At 43.5% G+C, this 19,062-nt stretch overlaps 1 non-coding gene across 1 annotated transcript; it reads right to left on the reverse strand.

Moving 5' to 3' along the window:
- Positions 1 to 3,192: 3,192 nt before the first annotated feature.
- On the reverse strand, positions 3,193 to 3,266 carry TRNAN-GUU (transfer RNA asparagine (anticodon GUU)). The gene has a single exon. It is a non-coding gene; the product is annotated as a tRNA-Asn (tRNA).
- Between the last annotated feature and the right edge of the window lie 15,796 nt (positions 3,267 to 19,062).

Consider the following 19,062-nt stretch of genomic DNA (forward strand, 5'->3'; position numbering starts at 1 on the left):
CGACTAGTGATGAAACTGGGATTGATGTTGTCCTTGATCAACAATGACACGTACTTGGTGAATCTTACGATGATAATTATTCATTGTTTGCTAATATTAATATGATAGCATCGCTTAGTTTGAACTGAAATAAAACAGACTAAACACGAAGTAGATTAAGTTTTCTGTGAAGAAAATAAAAGACACATTAAGCTATCTTAATTGCTACAAAACCGAACAGAGTTCAGTGCAGTCCGACCTCCAATACAGTGTTCCGTGTGACTTTGAATTGACAAAACAAAAAAGGCTAGTTTGCGCCTCCAGCGCTCTGGCTAACCTGACATACGATGTGAGGTTCAAGCCCGTTTTTTTTCTATTTCCCTACAGTGTTGCAGTAAATCTGTTTTAGACTGGGGAAAAAATGCTTCACCAGAAAGGGGCTACTCAAAGTTTGTTAGTATAAATAGACAGAGTATCAACACTATATTAAAAAAACGAATAAAAATATATATTAGCATACGCTGTCATCGTAATAATTTTGATGGACAAAATGACATTGATGTTGATTTTCGACATTTTCAATCAGTTTTTGAAAGTGTATTCGTATCAAAATTTCATTTTAAAACAAATTCGGTAGATGAAAATTAAATATTGAATTCAATCTACGATTTAACAGCTTCACTAAATCTCGTGCATGATTCGTGAAATTGGAAAAACGATTCTAGAAAAATATGAGTAGCTAGATGAGTGCCACCGTCGATAAAAAGTTATCGATAAAAAAACTACATACCTGCATGCTGCGTTTGAATTGATTTTATTACTTGATTATGTTATTGTACTTGATTATATTGTTACGCGCTGGGGTTCGGGATAAATAAAATTTCACCTAAGTACAACTTAAAAATTGTATTCGACACATAAAACACTTGAACACTTCACAAACACTTTAAAACTCTCAATTCGCTTGTTCCGCTTCGCTTCAGGTGATCCGTTCGCTGTTTCGCTTCGAGTAGTTGCGGTTACTGACTGACTGCGCGCCATCCCTACAACGCTTTTATAGCCGATACCTCATCCCTAGAATCATCGAGAATATTCCACATATCACTAGTCGTAGTTCTCGCTATCAGACAATAGATGGCGTTGTAATTATCGAGTATTCTGGATCCTTCGATATTCGTTCGACTATTCGGCGATAGATGGCGTTACTCTTGCCGGCGCGGCGGCGTAACAATACTGTAGATGTCGAGTGAACACTGCGATGTGTGTGTGGTTTAGTGCGTAGACATAATGATGTTGCCCTATAAATTTGTTGTTGATAAGTAATAGGACGGATAAAAGTTATTCTAATTTTTGGGCACTTACTAGTCAACATTACCACCATGAGTTGTGACATGGACGCTGGCTCTGTTAACATGCTTACTACGAGTCCTACTATGTACTGCCGATTCGTTATAATAGAAAATACTTTTAATTATTTTATTGTTTTTCACCTGGCTTAAATTTTTACAATTCTGTTTCGTACCTCGAAAAATTTAATAAATTTTCATTTAGATAGCTTAACTTATCAGAACAACTGTGTAGAGCGTAGTGGATAACTTTTAATAATATTGGATTATAAACTCTAAAACAAAAATGAATTTTCTGTGTCAATCAAGAATTAAAATAAAAAATCTGTGTAAAGCACTACAGAATATTACAATACAGTTTACAGTGAAGTCGTTTGTTAAAGATTTCAAATTACACTTTGAAATATGTTTAACTGTCTCATTTCTGTAACATGCTTAATAATATCTACGACTGCATTTTTACAGCTCCGTGCCTGCAACCGTTGATTTAATAATTCATAGTTGATCTTACACTGTTACAATGAGTTCAGAGAGAGAGAGAGAGAGAGAGAAAGAGAACATACTTTATTGCACACCAAAACACAATTAACATCAGAAATGACCGTCAACAAGCAACACGTTTACGTTTGTACAATAGGCGGACTTATCGCTAAAAGCGATCTCTTCCAGACAAGCGTTTAATTACCCGAAATTTTACCCATTAATTAGGTACAAAGAGAGGTCTCATGAATGACCAATCAATTGTGTTTTGTCATAGCTTACATAACTTTAGATGGATGGAACTTAAACAACATTATGGCATATTCATTAAAATTAAGTTTCTCCAATTGTAATCCTCCTCCTTGTGTCGCTTTCCTCATTACTGAGGATCGTGACTTCACCACCGCATCATTCTCTGATATATGATTGTTCTCCATCTGCTGCGATCCTTGACTTCGTGGAGGATATCGTCGAGCTTGATATTCAGACAACCTGCCTGTCACCATTAGCCGTTCAAGATTGTGCCCCTTCTTTCGATTAATGTGTCCAGTTGTAAAAAAAGCCTAGTGAATACTTGAATGCAAACGCAGCATAACATAAGAGGAAGTGACGAGATACAGCGACTTCATCCGCACATATCAGTTCACGGCTGACTGCACGGCGTTCGTTTTTCAAACAGAATAGGTTCGCTCTCTCGGAAATAAGTCGATGTATTGCAAACTTGGGTGACATGGTTCCGTTACACGATGTTTTGAAGCTGGCTGAATTACGTTTTTGAATCAGCATTCGAAAAAACATTCAAACGTTGAAATAATTTATAGGAAATGAAAGTAAGTCTAATAGGTCCATTTTTCATTACCTTTCTGATGTTTATTAAGGGTAACTAAGCACCAATCAAATTACAATGTTTATTGTTGAATTAAAAATACTCTTACGACTGAACCTCGCGCTTAATAATTTCATTTTAGTCTTTCCAATGTTTCGAATAGGTGTCTCGCGGTTTTTATTATTTTAGAATTAATAAGGACAAATCAAATCAAAATCAAATCAAAAAAATATATTATTCAACATAAATAAAAGTACATACTTGTTGAACGTCAAAAGAACTACCACGTGTTTATTGCGCAAAATATGTATTGTTTTTTTAACAATAACGACAATTTTTATATGGTTTTTTTATTATCTTTCCAATTTCGTCACGATTTACCCATTACTAATGCTACATAATTATTATTATTTAATATCGATAAAATACACATTATTATTGTGTCGTCTCGCCAGTACTCGATTGTGTCTGCTGTTAGTAATTTTACCAATGAAATAAATATAGGTACACAATGCGTTGTTAACGAACAGTTCCGACGGTGAAGGATAATATCAAAAAGAGCGCCCCCGGGTGGGCTCGAACCACCAACCTTTCGGTTAACAGCCGAACGCGCTAGCCAATTGCGCCACGGAGGCTCATGCGTCTACGCATTGAAATATGTCACCTATTTCTAAAATTACACAAACATCAGCTGCTGCTATCACTATTCATTGTTATCACTATTATTTAATTAATTTGAGCTTAATAATTAATTCTTATATAAATAATTCGTTAATTTCGAATGATGATGGTAACATTCCTTGGTTACATTGTATTTATTGCAAAAATTTAGATATACATTTTTTTTATTGCTTAGATGGGTTGACGTTTTTCTTTTTTTTTCTTTTTTCTATTTGTGTTTGGGAAATAAAATGGGCTTATTATTATTATTATTATTAGATGGGTTGACGAGCTCACAGCCCACCTAGTGCTAAGTGGTTACTGGAGTCCATAGACATCTACAACGTAAATGCGCCACCCACCTTGAGATCAAAGTTCTAAGATCTCAGTATAGTTACGACGGCTGCCCCACCCTTCAAACCGAAACGCATTACTGCTGCACGGCAGAAATAGGCGGGGTGGTGGTACCTACCCGTGCGGACTCACACGCGCGGTGGTCCTACCACCATAAACCATGTGCAATTTGTAGTTTCTTGTATTAAACACTTAAGGAAAACTGGATTATATTTTTCAGAGCTCAAACTCAACTGCACATTTTATTTCCAATTAATTATGAGTAAAATTCCAAATCGTAAAAAATGAAACAGTTTACGGTCAGTTCAGAAACGCCCGAACCATAGTCGAAGCTCAGTACAAGTCAGCAGTTGGGAGGAAGTTCATGGAAGTCTCGCTCAGTCACAGATTGTTTCCCCGCAAACTTACCGTTACGTGCAAACTCCATCGACTTGTTCCGAATTTAAAACGTGTTCCAAATTCAAAGTTCGAATTCCAATTCGAATTTCGTACAAATAGAATTAAAAAGTTCGAATTGAGTTGACAATTTTGATGTTATACAAATCGTCTTTTAGATTTTCCATGTTTCTCCAATTTACTTTGAATTAATTAAATAATGTTTCCAACGGAGGTACCATAGAGTTAAAAATACAAATAGAAAAACCTTACCCTCAATATTTTTGAACCTAAAGAGATGTTCAGTAGAACGGAAACGAGGAGGCAGCTCTTTCTATTTTATTAGGAATAGAATTCAGATACTTCTTGCTCGACTTTACTGGTGGTAGGACCTCTTGTCACGCACGGGTAGGTACCGCCACCCTGCCTATTTCTGCTGTGAAGCAGTAATGCGTTTCGGTTTGAAAGATGGGGCAGCCGTTGTAACTATACTGAGACCTTAGAACTTATATCTCAAGGCGGGTGGTGCATTAACGTTGTAGATGTCTATGGGCTCCAGTAACCACTTAACATCAGATGGCCTGTGAGCTCGTCCACACAAATAAGCAATAAACAAAAAAAAAAAAAAAAAATTCGATCCACATCTAACCATCTAAGTTTACCGGCTAAGTCTGCAAGTTTTCTGTAATTCAATATTTTAATGGTAATGTACGAAAAAATATTCTAATTCATCTTATACCTTTAAACGAGCAACTCTTGAATTTTAATATATATGTATATAATCTGAATCTCGGAAACGGCTCCAACGTTTTTCATAAAATTTAGTATACAGGGAATTTCGGGGGCGATAAATCGATCTAGCTACGATTTATTTTCAGAAAATGTTGTTTTATTCGTGTTTTCAATAATCAACTCTTCCCGACATCTATTGGCGAATAATAATACTATTTTTCTAATAAATTGCGGGCAACTAACCGCTTTATAGACACAACAAGATGGCGCTATCAAAAAAAACCTTCGTAGAGCAACAGATGCAAAATCAATCAGTCTCCGCGAATGGCGCGCTTTTCTCACAAAAAGAACACAAATGTCTTTCTTTTTTTTTTTCGAATCGCGTATTCATTCCGTAGTGTTTGCGTTCTGTTTTCCCTGTTGTCGGCATACTCGATACATTCTGTTATTGATCGTTGAATATTTTGTTTTTTTAACAGTTATTCGTACTTATATATCGGCGCTTGAAAGGCAAACGTGACTAAGCGACAATGCGTGAACTTTACAGTAGACTAATTCAAAGTTGAAATACCAGAAAACAAAATTTTTTTTAACGAATCTAGCTGTAGTAGAATCTAGCTAGTAGCTGTAGGATTGAAATGATTTTAATAGACATAGAAATATATATTTTTTGCGCATCGAATATAGTTAGGTATTGCCTATCATTTATGTACAAAGCAGTTATTGTCGCTTAGTCACGTTTGCCTTTCAAGCGTCGATATGTTGTTTTCGTATTAAAAGTCGGGTTTTGAATGTCAGTTTTATTTTACATTCGACATCCCATCATTGTATGTTACAGCGGTTTTACTGTAAAAAACTTAGACCTCAGAACTGATGTCTCGAGGTGGGTGGCGGCATTTACGTTGTAGTTTTCTATGGACTCCAGTAACCTCTAAACATGAGGTGGGCCGTGAAACCGTCTATCCATCTAAGCAATATTTTTTTTATCAGTCAAATCAGTTTCAAAATAAATCTAGGTTTTTGTAATTTCCGTCACCAACTCATTATCAAATGCTACAGGTTTAGCGTAATCTATATACTTCACAGTGGACGTTACCCACAAGTAACATAAGATTTACGGATAACAGAAGTACAGTACAGTAACATAAGATAACGCTTATGCTTACGTCTTATGACGTCTGCTGCATTCGTATGTAGCGATGCACCGGTGTTCGAATCCCTCAGGCAAGTATCAACTTTCTAATGAAATACGTACCTAACAAATGTTAGTAATAGACTTCCACGGTGGTGGAATAACACCGTGTAATAAAAATCAAACCCGCAAAATTATAATTTGCGTAATTACTGGTGGTAGGACCTCTTGCGAGTCCGCACGGGTAGGTACCACCACCCTGCCTATTTCAGCCGTGAAGCAGTAATGCGTTTCGGTTTGAAGGGTGGGGCAGCCGTTGTAACTATACTGAGACCTTAGAACTCATATCTCAAGGTGGGTGGCGGCGCTTACCTTATAGGTGGCTATGGGCTCCGGTAGTCAATGCAATTAAAAAAAAAAAAAAATTGGTAGGATCGCAGAAATTTTAACGCACGCTTTGATTTTATGTCTGCGCAGTAATATCTGATATCGATTTTGAGTCGAACAACATTATTCAGAGAGTATTTTTCATTTCCGCAAATTCCCTTCAAACCGACAAAAACCGACGGAAGCAATATCAGTAGAAGAAGGTAGGTACACTCACGTTTTAGTAAACGAAATAGACAGAACCGTGCTGCGTACGTTGAGCAGGAAATTAAAAATGGAACCTAAGTTGTTAGTCTCGCTTTGGTTTATGAAATTATATTTCTCTCTATTGAATTAAATAATACTAATAATACTAATTTTGAGAATCATATCGAGCAAGATCGAGGGATTGCTGATCAATAGCCTTTGCAGTAGGCACTTGGAAGGAGAAAAAATATATATATATATATATGTATAATGGTATAAAATGTATATAATGATAGTTATGTGTTCGATTTTTTAAGTTACTAACATAGATTATAAGTAATTATTACTAACAAAATGTTATGGTTTTAAAAAAAATAACTGAAATAAAGCATTAATAATAATAATACTTTTAATACTGTATAAACTATTATATGTATGTATGTATATGTGCTTGTGTATATATGTTTTTATTTTTTTGTGTATGTATTTGTAACTTAATATAAATTTCATTGCACCTACCACTATTCACTCTGCACTACCTTTGGTTGACTGGTAAAGAATGCCTTAGGCATTAAGTCCGCCAATGTAAATTTTACATGAAGTGTAATAAATAAATAAAATAAAAATAAATAAATAAAAATATTCATCATTGATCGATTGTAATATTGGACACTTTTTTCAGAAATATTGCGGCAGGCAGCGGCTTGGCTCTGCCCCTGGCATTGCTGAAGTCCATGGGCGACGGTAACCACTCACCATCAGGTGGGCCGTATACTCGTCTGCCCACAAGGGCAATAAAAAAAAAACTTTTTAAAGTAGTTATCTTTTGGTGTACATAAATGTGTCCCAAATTTATGACTGAACTGATTTAAATAGGTGGATATATATATATATATATTTTTCCTACCTAATCTAATAGCCTTGAGAGGATATTTCAGCGTAGCCTTAACTACGGTGAGCTCTCGGTGCTCAAACCGGAGTGATGCTAACACTGGCCCTAACAAGAGCAGTGCTTCGCACAATCTACCACCGGATCGGAAACGCGATCCACTGAGAAGATCCGGCGAGAATCAGTGGATATACAAATTATAGCTCTATATTTTTTTTTTTTTTTTTAAACGATCACGCCACGTTAACTGGTCCCGTGATAAGTTCGTAAAGAACTTGTGTTACAGGTACCAGATAACGGAAATAAATGTAAGATTTTTATTATACACATACATATATTTAATATACATCCATAATCCTGGAAAAGATATTTATATTTATCATACAAATATCTTCCCTTGGCGGGATTCGAACCCGCGACCCCCTTATGTAGTGACCATGTCACTTACCACTACACAAGACGGCCGTAAATAAAAAAATATTCGTTCTGGCAGAAATATTACAATACAAAATGTTTAAATAATCCCTAAGTCATGATTATTACATTAAAACGGCTTAGAGAGGCAAAAACAATACCCAATTAAGTCCGTTGAGGGCTTCTGACAAATAAACCTTCAGATTATAGAGTATTTATTTGTGGTTGGTGCAAGTTTGTGGATGTTGTAACTCTTTGTTTTTTTATACTGAAGATATGGATGGCTAACTGTGGAAACTCGAAGACTCAACCGTCAGAATTTAGCAGTTTAATTTCTAAGTATTATAAATTTTCTAATGAAATACGTAGTCAACAAATGTTCACGTTTAACTTCCACGGTGAAGGAATAACATCGTGTAACAAAAATCAAACCCCCAAAATTATGATTTGCGTAATCACTGGTGGTAGAACCTCTTGTAAGTCCGCGCGGGTGGGTACCACCACCCTGCCTATTTCTGCCGTGCCTTTCCTCCCTTTTTTTTTTCGTATGATCTTGTTTGAAACTTGTATAATTATATGCAAGCTTATTTTGAAAATGTCGTAAGCGAAATTCAGGCATCTGTCAAATATCATTGCGTTTGTGTGATGGCTACCCGCCACACAGGGCTAAACACATTAATAATCTCTACGATTTCTGCGATTTGTATTCATAATTAAAAATAATTTATTCGCTTTAGAAAAAAATCGAATTAAAAGGATATTCCCATTTTATTGTTATGATCATTTACAATGTCATATTGTATATTTATTATGACCAGTAACTGTCATGAATGACGGCTGGGTTTTTAGATTTTTTTTTACAGTGGAAGTCCTTCGTATCGAATTCATACGAATGTGAATAGTGGATTTGAACCCTGTCACAATTTTATCTCTCAACGAGTACACTAGTCGTCTGGCCCCGCGACCGTCAGCAAGAATAAACATTACCAGTGCTTTCAAAATTTACATCACTCCAGCATCGTAGCCACAGGGGCGTCGTACTAACAAGGTCATCGTTCTGAAAGCACACAGCTTAATATCACGTAGGATTCGAATGTGCATTTCGTGGCGAAACGCTTATAAGTGCAACGTTCCTGAGGGCGCAATGCGAGGAACAGCTGAAACAATAACGAGCATCGGATCGATATAGTCGTTTTCTCGAAGACTTTTAAGTCTTACGACTTTTTTCGAATGTCGCATTCGTATAGGGCTGTAACGAAGACACGCGTATTGTTAATTTTTTTTTTTTTTTTTTCGATATGTGTGGACGAGCTCACAGCCCACCTGGTGTTAAGTGGTTACTGGAGCCCATAGACATCTACAACGTAAATGTGGTACACACCTTGAGATATAAGTTCTAAGGTCTCAGTATAGTTACAACGGCTGCCCCACCCTTCAAATCGAAACGCATTACTGCTTCACGACAGAAATAGGCGGGGTGGTGGTACCTATCCGCGCGGACTCACAAGAGGTCCTACCACCAGTAATATTACGTGCATTTAACGGACAATCAAATGACTACAAGAAGATGGAGAAGAAGAATGCCTCAAGATCTACTAGATCTACTGTAGATTAATTCATATAGACATGTCAATGGACAAAATGCGTGCACCGCCTAAGAAATTGTTTTTCTCAAAACTACGGTTGAATGTCTTACGACAGCTTACTGTGTATAATTAATAAAAAAAAAAAAAAAAAAAAAATACGTGCTGATTCATTTAAGACTCTTTGTTTTTTTCGCAAATTCAAATACATTTTTTTTACAATGCTTTTTTTTTTTTTTTTTTTTTTTTTTTTTTTCCTACCTATGCTGATAGCCTTGAGAGGCTATTTCAGCTTCACCCTAACGTTAGTAGGTGAGCTCGCGGGGCTCAACCGGAGAGTTGCTAACACTGACCCTAGCAAGAGCAGTGCTTCGCAGAATCTACCACCGGATCGGAAACGCGACCCACTGAGAAGATCCGGCGAGAAACTCAGTGGGCTGTGTCTATGGGTTAGTTCGCTCGTCGAGCCCTTCGTCGCAAGCGACGGGTTCGACGAGGACGGTGACCGGTGCTTGTGGTGCCTAAAAGCACCGTTAATGGATCAGGAGGATCCGTAATGACGTGCTTTGGGCGACGTCGACGGTTTACCATTCGGTCTACTGGGTCGGGTATGTAATTTCCAGCGGCTACGATGAGAGGGTTCTCATGTCGTGCCGCCTTCTCAAAATGGCGCAGCGATGCCGACTGTAGATACTTACTAAAAGAGTCGAGCTCCAGGTCGTCGTGGAGATCCACATTCCTAAGGAACCAAGGCGCTCCGACGGCTATCCTGCAGAATCGTGATTGAATAACCTGAAGGGATTTCAAGTTGGTGCGGGCTGCGTGAGCGAACACTACGCTTGCATACGTCATGACGGGGCGTATACAAGTTTTGTAGAGAGTTACCTTATTACGGAGGGACAGTTTGCTTCGACTACAAAGCATTGGATAGAGTCGTCCTAGAATAAACGCGGCGCGGTCGCGTACCGTTTTTATATGGGGACGGAATGTCATCCCTCTGTCGAGGGTGACGCCTAGATATTTGACCTTCGAGACCCACGGAATGGGCTGGCCAAAGAGAGTGATGGGACTAACGGCGGAGGTGTTTGCGCGCCTACTACGGAGTGGGATGCTCGAAGTGATGTTCGGAGGGCGACCCCTTTTGAAGAGCACCGCTGCGCTTTTCGTGGGGTTGATGTCTATTCGCCACTTCCGGAACCACTGTCCCAGGGTGGCTACTGCGATCTGGAGTCGCCGATGAAGCAGCGACATCTTCCTACACGAGTAGTAGATAGCCGTGTCATCGGCGAAGAGCGCTAGATGGGTCTCCGGAGACCGGGGTATATCATTGATATACAAACTAAATAATAACGGGGAGAGCGCGGAGCCTTGCGGGACTCCGGCGGTCAGTTGACGGGGACGAGAACGAGTTCCCTCTACTCGATATCGAAACGAACGGTTCGACAAGAAGTCTCGTATGATGAGCACGAGTCTGTCTGGCACTCCCATGTTGTACAGTTTATAAATTAAACCGTTGTGCCAGACTTTGTCGAACGCCTTCGCGATGTCGAAGAAGAGGGCGCCGGTCGGGATTTGTTTACGCCTATTTAGTCCTATCAGAATGTGCTCCGTGAGGCGGTGCACTTGTTGTACGCACGAGTGTTTTGAGCGGAATCCGAACTGTTCGTCTATGAGAATTTTGTTCGCGGTAACAAAATCCCAGAGGCGTTTCCTAAGGAGCCGTTCGTAAATTTTTCCTATCGTCGAGAGGAGACTAATCGGACGGTAACTAGAAGTTTCGTTTGTCGGTTTGCCCGGCTTATGTATACCGATAACGTCCGCTTCTTTCCACACCGCGGGAAAGATGCAGTGCGTCATAGCGGCATTTAAAATTGTAGCCAACATTGCTATCAGTTGGACTGGCAAGAGTTTAAGCGCGCGGTTGTGGATGCCGTCGGAGCCGGGTGCCTTCCTAGGTTGTAGGTTGTGGATCGCGTCTCTAACTTCGTCAGTGGTAATGGGGGGTAACGCGTCCGAGGGCGGCAGGGAAGCTCTGCGCTCGACCTCCCTGTCGACTAACTCGGTGTGTTCGGGGTCCGCGTGTTGAGTGCTGGTGGTGCACTGCTCTTGCAGTGCATCGGCCAGCAGCTCAGCCTTGTCATCGTCATCGAATGCCGGTGGTTGGCCTGAAGGGCGTACGAGGGGAGGCATAGTAGCGGTAGTTTCGGATTTGAGAGTCCTAGCTAGTCGCCAGTATGCTTGGTGGGAGGGCGCGAGTTGTTCTAAATAACTATGCCAATTATCGTTACGCGCGTCGCTTAAGCGGGAGTGGACTTCGCGTTGTAGACGACGCATCCGAATCCGGTTTGAATGCGTGGGAAGACGATCGTAGGCCCGGATTGCCGCGTTCCTAACTCTTAAGAGATTCCTAAGATCGGGGGACAGTCTGATGCGGTGGAAGCTGTCCTCCACATCGACTTCTTTAGAAGATCTAATGATCGCGGAAGATATGTGATCGGTAATGATGTTTATGGATTCGACGGTGTCCTCGGGGGATAGATTCGAATCCGGGCCGTAAGGGAGGATTGGCGGAGCGGTGTCGGCTAGGCACGTGCCCAGCTTATTCCAATCCACCATGGTCCTCGTAACAGTGACTGGGTTGTGGGGGCGACCGAGCTGCATAACGACAGGTCGGTGGTCTGAGTCGAGCTCTGACATTGCTTCGATGGAACGCAAGCGCAGAGTTACGTTCCTAAGCAATGCCAGGTCTATAGTGCTCGGACGGAGCGCGATGTTATACGGATAACATGTTGGAGTTGGGGGACCGACTATTTCAAAGGTGAGGTCGTCTATAAACGCGTCGAGACGCCTACCGTTAACGTTAGTACGATGGCAGTTCCACCTAGTGTGGTGGCAATTTAAATCGCCTGCCAGGATGACGGAGTCTCCCATGCCGAACAGTGACTCGATGTCACTGCTCAGAAGGGGCTTGTCCGGGGGGAGATAAACGGATGCGATGACGATCGGCTGGTGTCCCGTCAGCGAGATACGGCACACTGACGCCTCGATATGTGAGAGCGAGGGAGTATCGAGAGGGACAACGTGCAGGGCCCGCCTATAGTAAATGGCAGTCCCGCCTTTGGAGGCGGTGAGTCTGTCATTCCTAACCATGACGTAATTCGCGACTTTCGGGTCGCGACGCGAGGGCTTCAGACAGGTTTCCTGCACTAATAGAATATCTACAAGATTATCGCGGAGGAATTCGAAAATTTGATCGCGTTGCCGCGCGAGTCCGTTAGCATTGTAGAATGCTAACGTAAGGGAATACGGTTTTTCTCTACCTTTTTGCGCCATTGATTACCGGTAAAGATTTTATAACGTACGCGACACGGACTCATAAACGTCCATGTGATCGAACGCGGCCGCGAGCCGCTGTTCGGGGGTTGTCGACCTACGGATAGCGTCAGCGAACGATCGCAGACGGTCGAAGTTCACCGCGGTGACGAAGTCGCGCACGAGCGCGAAGTCGTTGGCGGCAGAGGGTTGCGGGGGACGGAACGCGGGCGCGGGGCGAGGTGCGAGCAGGGGCTGAGGCGCGGGGCGTGTCGCGAGCGGGGGCGGGGGTGCGGTTTGCGTTCCCGCCTTCGTATACGGCAGCGGCTTTTTCCACGCTGAAACCGTGGGAACTGCAGCCGGCACGAAGGCAGGTTTCGGCACTGAGGGTGCCGAAGTCTTTGGGCCGACGGTTCGCGGAGCTGGGTGGGTTGGGCGTTTTCGCGGAGCCCTGGGACATCCACGGTAGTTCGCGGGGTGCCCTTGCTTAAGGCATAGGACACAGCTGGGAGGTTCGGTCGCGGTTTCCCTATCTCTAACGCAATCTAACGTAGCGTGATCGCCGAGGCATTTCACGCAGCGGGGGCGCGCGTGGCAATTACGCGCCGAGTGGCCATAGAGTTGGCACCTGTAGCACTGCCCGGGAGTGCCACGCTTATGGGGGGCTTCGATCGATATCCCGGATAGGCCGCAAATTGTCGTGAGACATGCGATCTTCTTTTTGGCCTCCGGGGTGGGGTCTAACGCCACGAGTATCATATTATAGGGCTGTTTGCCCCGCCCGCTGTGCATCCGGTGCACACTAACTATCGGGAGGGCCTGAGCGGTCAGATCCTCCTTGATGTAGTCTATTTCTAGCTCCTTAGGGACTCCGCGTATTACTACGCGGAGCTCGCGGTCCTCCTGAAGAGCATAGGTGTGGAAACCTATGTTCTCCTTTCGGAGGTATGCTGAGAGGGCCCTATGGTCGCCCGGCGTTGCGACCTTGATCTGAATCCCATGCGCGACGTTACGCGCATGGGTGTAGTTAATTTTATTTGCCTGAAGGGCCTGGGACACGCGATTCCACGCTGTCTTCTCTTGAAGTATCAGCGGGGGCGGGGCAGCTACTTTGGGAGCGGGCGCGGGCTTGGGACGCGGCGGTGGGGTTACGCGGCGCGCGGAGTCCGACTCCGGTGTTACTACTACTTTTGGTCGAGAGGCGGACGCGGATTTCGTTTGTTTTGTCGTGGAGTTCCGGGACTCCACGGCGCGAGTACGCTTTTTACCGCGCGTTACGGTTTGGAACCCATCCGAAGTTCCAGGCTGAGGGCTTGACGCGGATTCGAAATCCATCTCCGATTCGGTATCGGAGCCTGAACTTGAAATGATCGAGGTCGCGGCGGACGTAGCGCGTGATGACGTAACCGACGCGGGCGCGGGGGTGGGGGTAGCGCTAGGCGCTTCGTGAGTCGCATCGTTGGAACGTGCGCTCGAACTTAACGCGGCGGCGGGGGGCGCGCGGCGTGCCTCCGAGGCACGGTTGAAATACGCGGCGACGGACGCGGGGGGGGAGGGATTGCCACGGGAGGCCCTATACGCTAAGTACTCGGCCCTAATTGACGGGTACCTATCCCGGAGGAACCCGACAATGTCACTAGCACTTTCACTGACACAATCTTCACTCATCTTGCTGTCTTCTTGCCCGGGGGGGGCGGCCCCGGGACTTTTGTTGAACTCGCCGAAAGGCGAGGCCCCGGATAGGATTTGTAACCCCCCTGTGCTGCAGGACAGCAAGGAGCAGGGGGGGGGAATGCCTATGCCGTGAAAACGGCAATCGGCGGGGAAAAGGAAAGGAACCCGCTCGGGCTGTATAGTGCTACAGCAGGCAGAATCGCGAGCGGGGGTCTAGTCTTGAAAAAGACTGTTGTTTTTGGGAAGGGTTAGGAAATCGCTAGCCTGTGAGTGCCACAGGAAGCTGAACGTAGCGATTGGTTTTGCCTTGAAAAAGGCAGTTGGTAAGGGTGGGTTCGCGGTTACAAAACTTTAGCGCACAAAAATGGACCTCGATACGCAGATCGCAAGCGACCAACGGATCGGCACGTCCGCACTACCGAATTGTACGCACGATGTATTCACGGTCACTACACTGTCGAGCACAACTGTGAGTTCAGAGACGCGGCTCGCAAGCGGGCCACGGATCGGAAAGCACGTCCGCGCACGACCGAGTCGTGAGCGAGAATGTTTACAATGCTAAGTATAGTGTTAGTATTTATAGTACCTGCAAAATACTCTATAGTACCTACAGGTCACCCTAACATTGATAATAACGAAAATTTACGTAAATAAATAAATAGAATAATAAATAATGTGAAAAAATCAAACCTGATTAAAATTATTCCCATACCACATTTTATTTTTATAAATATATATGTAAAAATAGACAGTATGGGGCCTGTATTGATTTAGAATACGCCCTACTGTGATCTTGTTCATTTAAGTAGAGCAATATAAAATGAAAACAGTATAAGAACCCCAGGTGCTATCAATATTACTGGCCTTATGGCTTACCACGGCCTACCATAAGGCAAGTAATATTGCCTCCTAAGGCAGAACTTATGTTAAGAGCTACAGGGTGTTTTTTTTTTGCTTAGATGGGTGGACGAGCTCACAGCCCACCTGATGCAGAACTTATGTTAAGAGCTACAGGGTGTTTTTTTTTTGCTTAGATGGGTGGACGAGCTCACAGCCCACCTGATGTTAAGTGGTCACTGGAGCCCATAGACATCCACAACGTAAATGCGCCACCCACTTTGAGATATGAGTTCTAAGGTCTCAAGTTTAGTTACAACGGCTGCCCCACCCTTCAAACCGAAACGCATTACTGCTTCACGGCAGAAATAGGCAGGGAGGGTGGTACCCACCCGCGCGGACTCACAAGAGGTCCGACCACCAGTAATTATGCAAATTATAATTTTGCGGGTTTCATTTTTATTACACGATGTTATTCCTTCACCGTGGAAGTCAATCGTGAACATTTGTTTAGTACGTATTTCATTAGAAAAATTGGTACCCGCCTGAGATTCGAACACCAGTGCATCGCGCTCAACGTTTTCCTACCTATGCTGATAGCCTTGAGAGGCTATTTCAGCTTCGCCCTAACGTTAGTAGGTGAGCTCGCGGGGCTCAACCGGAGAGTTGCTAACACTGACCCTAGCAAGAGCAGTGCTTCGCCGAATCTACCACCGGATCGTAAACGCGACCCACTGAGAAGATCCGGCGAGCAACTCAGTGGGCTGTGTCTATGGGTTAGTTCGCTCGTCGAGCCCTTCGTCGCAAGCGACGGGTTCGACGAGGACGGTGACCGGTGCTTGTGGTGCCTAAAAGCACCGTTAATGGATCAGGAGGATCCGTAATGACGTGCTTTGGGCGACGTCGACGGTTTACCATTCGGTCTACTGGGTCGGGTATGTAATTTCCAGCGGCTACGATGAGAGGGTTCTCATGTCGTGCCGCCTTCTCAAAATGGCGCAGTGATGCCGACTGTAGATACTTACTAAGAGAGTCGAGCTCCAGGTCATCGTGGAGATCCACATTCCTAAGGAACCATGGCGCTCCGACGGCTATCCTGCAGAATCGTGATTGAATAACCTGAAGGGATTTCAAGTGGGTGCGGGCTGAGTGAGCGAACACTACGCTTGCATACGTCATGACGGGGCGTATACAAGTTTTGTAGAGAGTTACCTTATTGCGGAGGGACAGTTTGCTTCGACTACAAAGCATTGGATAGAGTCGTCCTAGAATAAACGCGGCGCGCTCCACGCGAATGCACCGGACGTCTTATCCGTTAGACCACGACGACTTCTCGAGTTCGAGTTGTGAAATAAGGTAAGAAAATTAGTATACATTGCAACTTCTATCAGATCCTAGGGTAATGGTAGCCGTTGCTAGTAACGCATGCCCGCATAGTCAACCGCAATTTTTTTCAAAACATCTTTTACAGATTTTAGTATTCTAGTTAAAGTCCATAACCTACACAAAGTCAATAAAAATAATGTTACAAAAAAAACCCAGCTAACAGATAAGTTTAATAGATCGTTTCGCCATCCGCGCTTACGATATTCTACCACACAATTTAATTTTGATTTAAATGTGATTGTGTGATTGAATTGATGGTTTTTATCGTTATCTGAAAAATAATATTTTGATACCACCATCTCGTTTTTACCATCGCACCGTCCGCCACCGGAGTAGAGTTCATCCATACTACCTGGAGCTATTGCGTTCATCCACAGTGCGCTTCCAGAGATATTTTTTGCCACGTACCATCTGGCTTTGGAATGAGCTCCCTCCACGGTATTTCCCGAGCGCTATGACATATCCTTCTTCAAGCGAGGCTTGTGGATAGTACTTAACGGTAGGCAGCGGCTTGGCTCTGCCCCAGGCATTGCCGAAGTCCATGGGCGACGATAGCCACTCACCGTCAGGTGGGCCGTATGTCGTAGGCCGTAGGCCGTCTGTGTACACGGGCAATAAAAATAAAATGAATTGAATAGGCGGTTTTTATGAGGCTGATGGACTCAGAGCCTACCATAATTATATCAAGTAGTTGCCAGAGCCTGTAGACTTAGCGACGTGAATGCCTCCATCCACCTAGAGAAATTAAGAAGTATTCATTTCGTTGGTATAACGGCAACAGAATTCTTCAGAACCGAACGTACTACTGCTTCGCAGCAAAAATTTTGGGACATCAATATTAATGTTAATGCTTTGCAATGACCCAATAAAAAATGCAAATAAATCTTGACTACGTTTATTAATTAAGATAATTTTGGGAATTTCACGTCTTGATGCTGTAATCACAAAATTTACGTGAAAGCTTATTTCCACCCCCATTTTAAGAGCTTTCACTTTACGTATGTATTTTATTTACAATCCTTAAAATGCTCGAACCGTAAGCAGGATAATACAAAAGCGTGTGTATTTTAATATTACTCATAACTTCTACAATATTCACATCGTGCGTTTTATAAGCGGCATTTTATACTAGGTACATAATTATGTCACATTATATTGATTTACGACCATTAAGAAAATGCAATAATAAAATTTACTAACTAACGTAACGTAACGAAAGTATTATTATTATTATTTTTTTATTGCTTAGATGGGGGGACGAGCTCACAGTAGTTACAACGGCTACCCCACCCTTCGAACCGAAACGCATTACTGCTTCACGGCGAAAATAGGCGGGGTGGTGGTACCTACCCGTGCAGACTCCCAAGAAGTTCTACCATCAGTGATTAGTAGCAACATATTTACGTGATTTTTGTAAGTGATTGTATTCAGGAGAATGATTTAGGCAAAACATCTTATGCTCACGGGATACAACATTGACACTGTTCCTTGACCACGTTTTTTTCCCCCTACCTATACACTAAGGGGCTATTCCAGATACGCGCGGATGGGTAGGTGAGCTCACGGGCTCAACTTGAGAGAATTTCCTAACACTAGCCCTAGCAAGAGCAGTGCTTCGCTGAGTCTACCACCGGATCGAAATCGCGACCCACTGAGAAGTTCCGGCGAGAAACTCAGTGGTCTATGGGCTAGTTCGCTCGTCGAACTCTTCGTCGTAATCGACGAGTTCAACGAGAATGGAGCCCACCTGATGCAGAACTTATGTTAAGAGCTACAGGGTGTTTTTTTTTTGCTTAGATGGGTGGACGAGCTCACAGCCCACCTGATGTTAAGTGGTCACTGGAGCCCATAGACATCCACAACGTAAATGCGCCACCCACTTTGAGATATGAGTTCTAAGGTCTCAAGTTTAGTTACAACGGCTGCCCCACCCTTCAAACCGAAACGCATTACTGCTTCACGGCAGAAATAGGCAGGGAGGGTGGTACCCACCCGCGCGGACTCACAAGAGGTCCGACCACCAGTAATTATGCAAATTATAATTTTGCGGGTTTCATTTTTATTACACGATGTTATTCCTTCACCGTGGAAGTCAATCGTGAACATTTGTTTAGTACGTATTTCATTAGAAAAATTGGTACCCGCCTGAGATTCGAACACCAGTGCATCGCGCTCAACGTTTTCCTACCTATGCTGATAGCCTTGAGAGGCTATTTCAGCTTCGCCCTAACGTTAGTAGGTGAGCTCGCGGGGCTCAACCGGAGAGTTGCTAACACTGACCCTAGCAAGAGCAGTGCTTCGCCGAATCTACCACCGGATCGTAAACGCGACCCACTGAGAAGATCCGGCGAGCAACTCAGTGGGCTGTGTCTATGGGTTAGTTCGCTCGTCGAGCCCTTCGTCGCAAGCGACGGGTTCGACGAGGACGGTGACCGGTGCTTGTGGTGCCTAAAAGCACCGTTAATGGATCAGGAGGATCCGTAATGACGTGCTTTGGGCGACGTCGACGG

The sequence above is a fragment of the Bombyx mori genome, chromosome 8 (assembly GCF_030269925.1).
Source record: "Bombyx mori chromosome 8, ASM3026992v2".
In the NCBI taxonomy this organism is placed as follows: domain Eukaryota; kingdom Metazoa; phylum Arthropoda; class Insecta; order Lepidoptera; family Bombycidae; genus Bombyx; species Bombyx mori.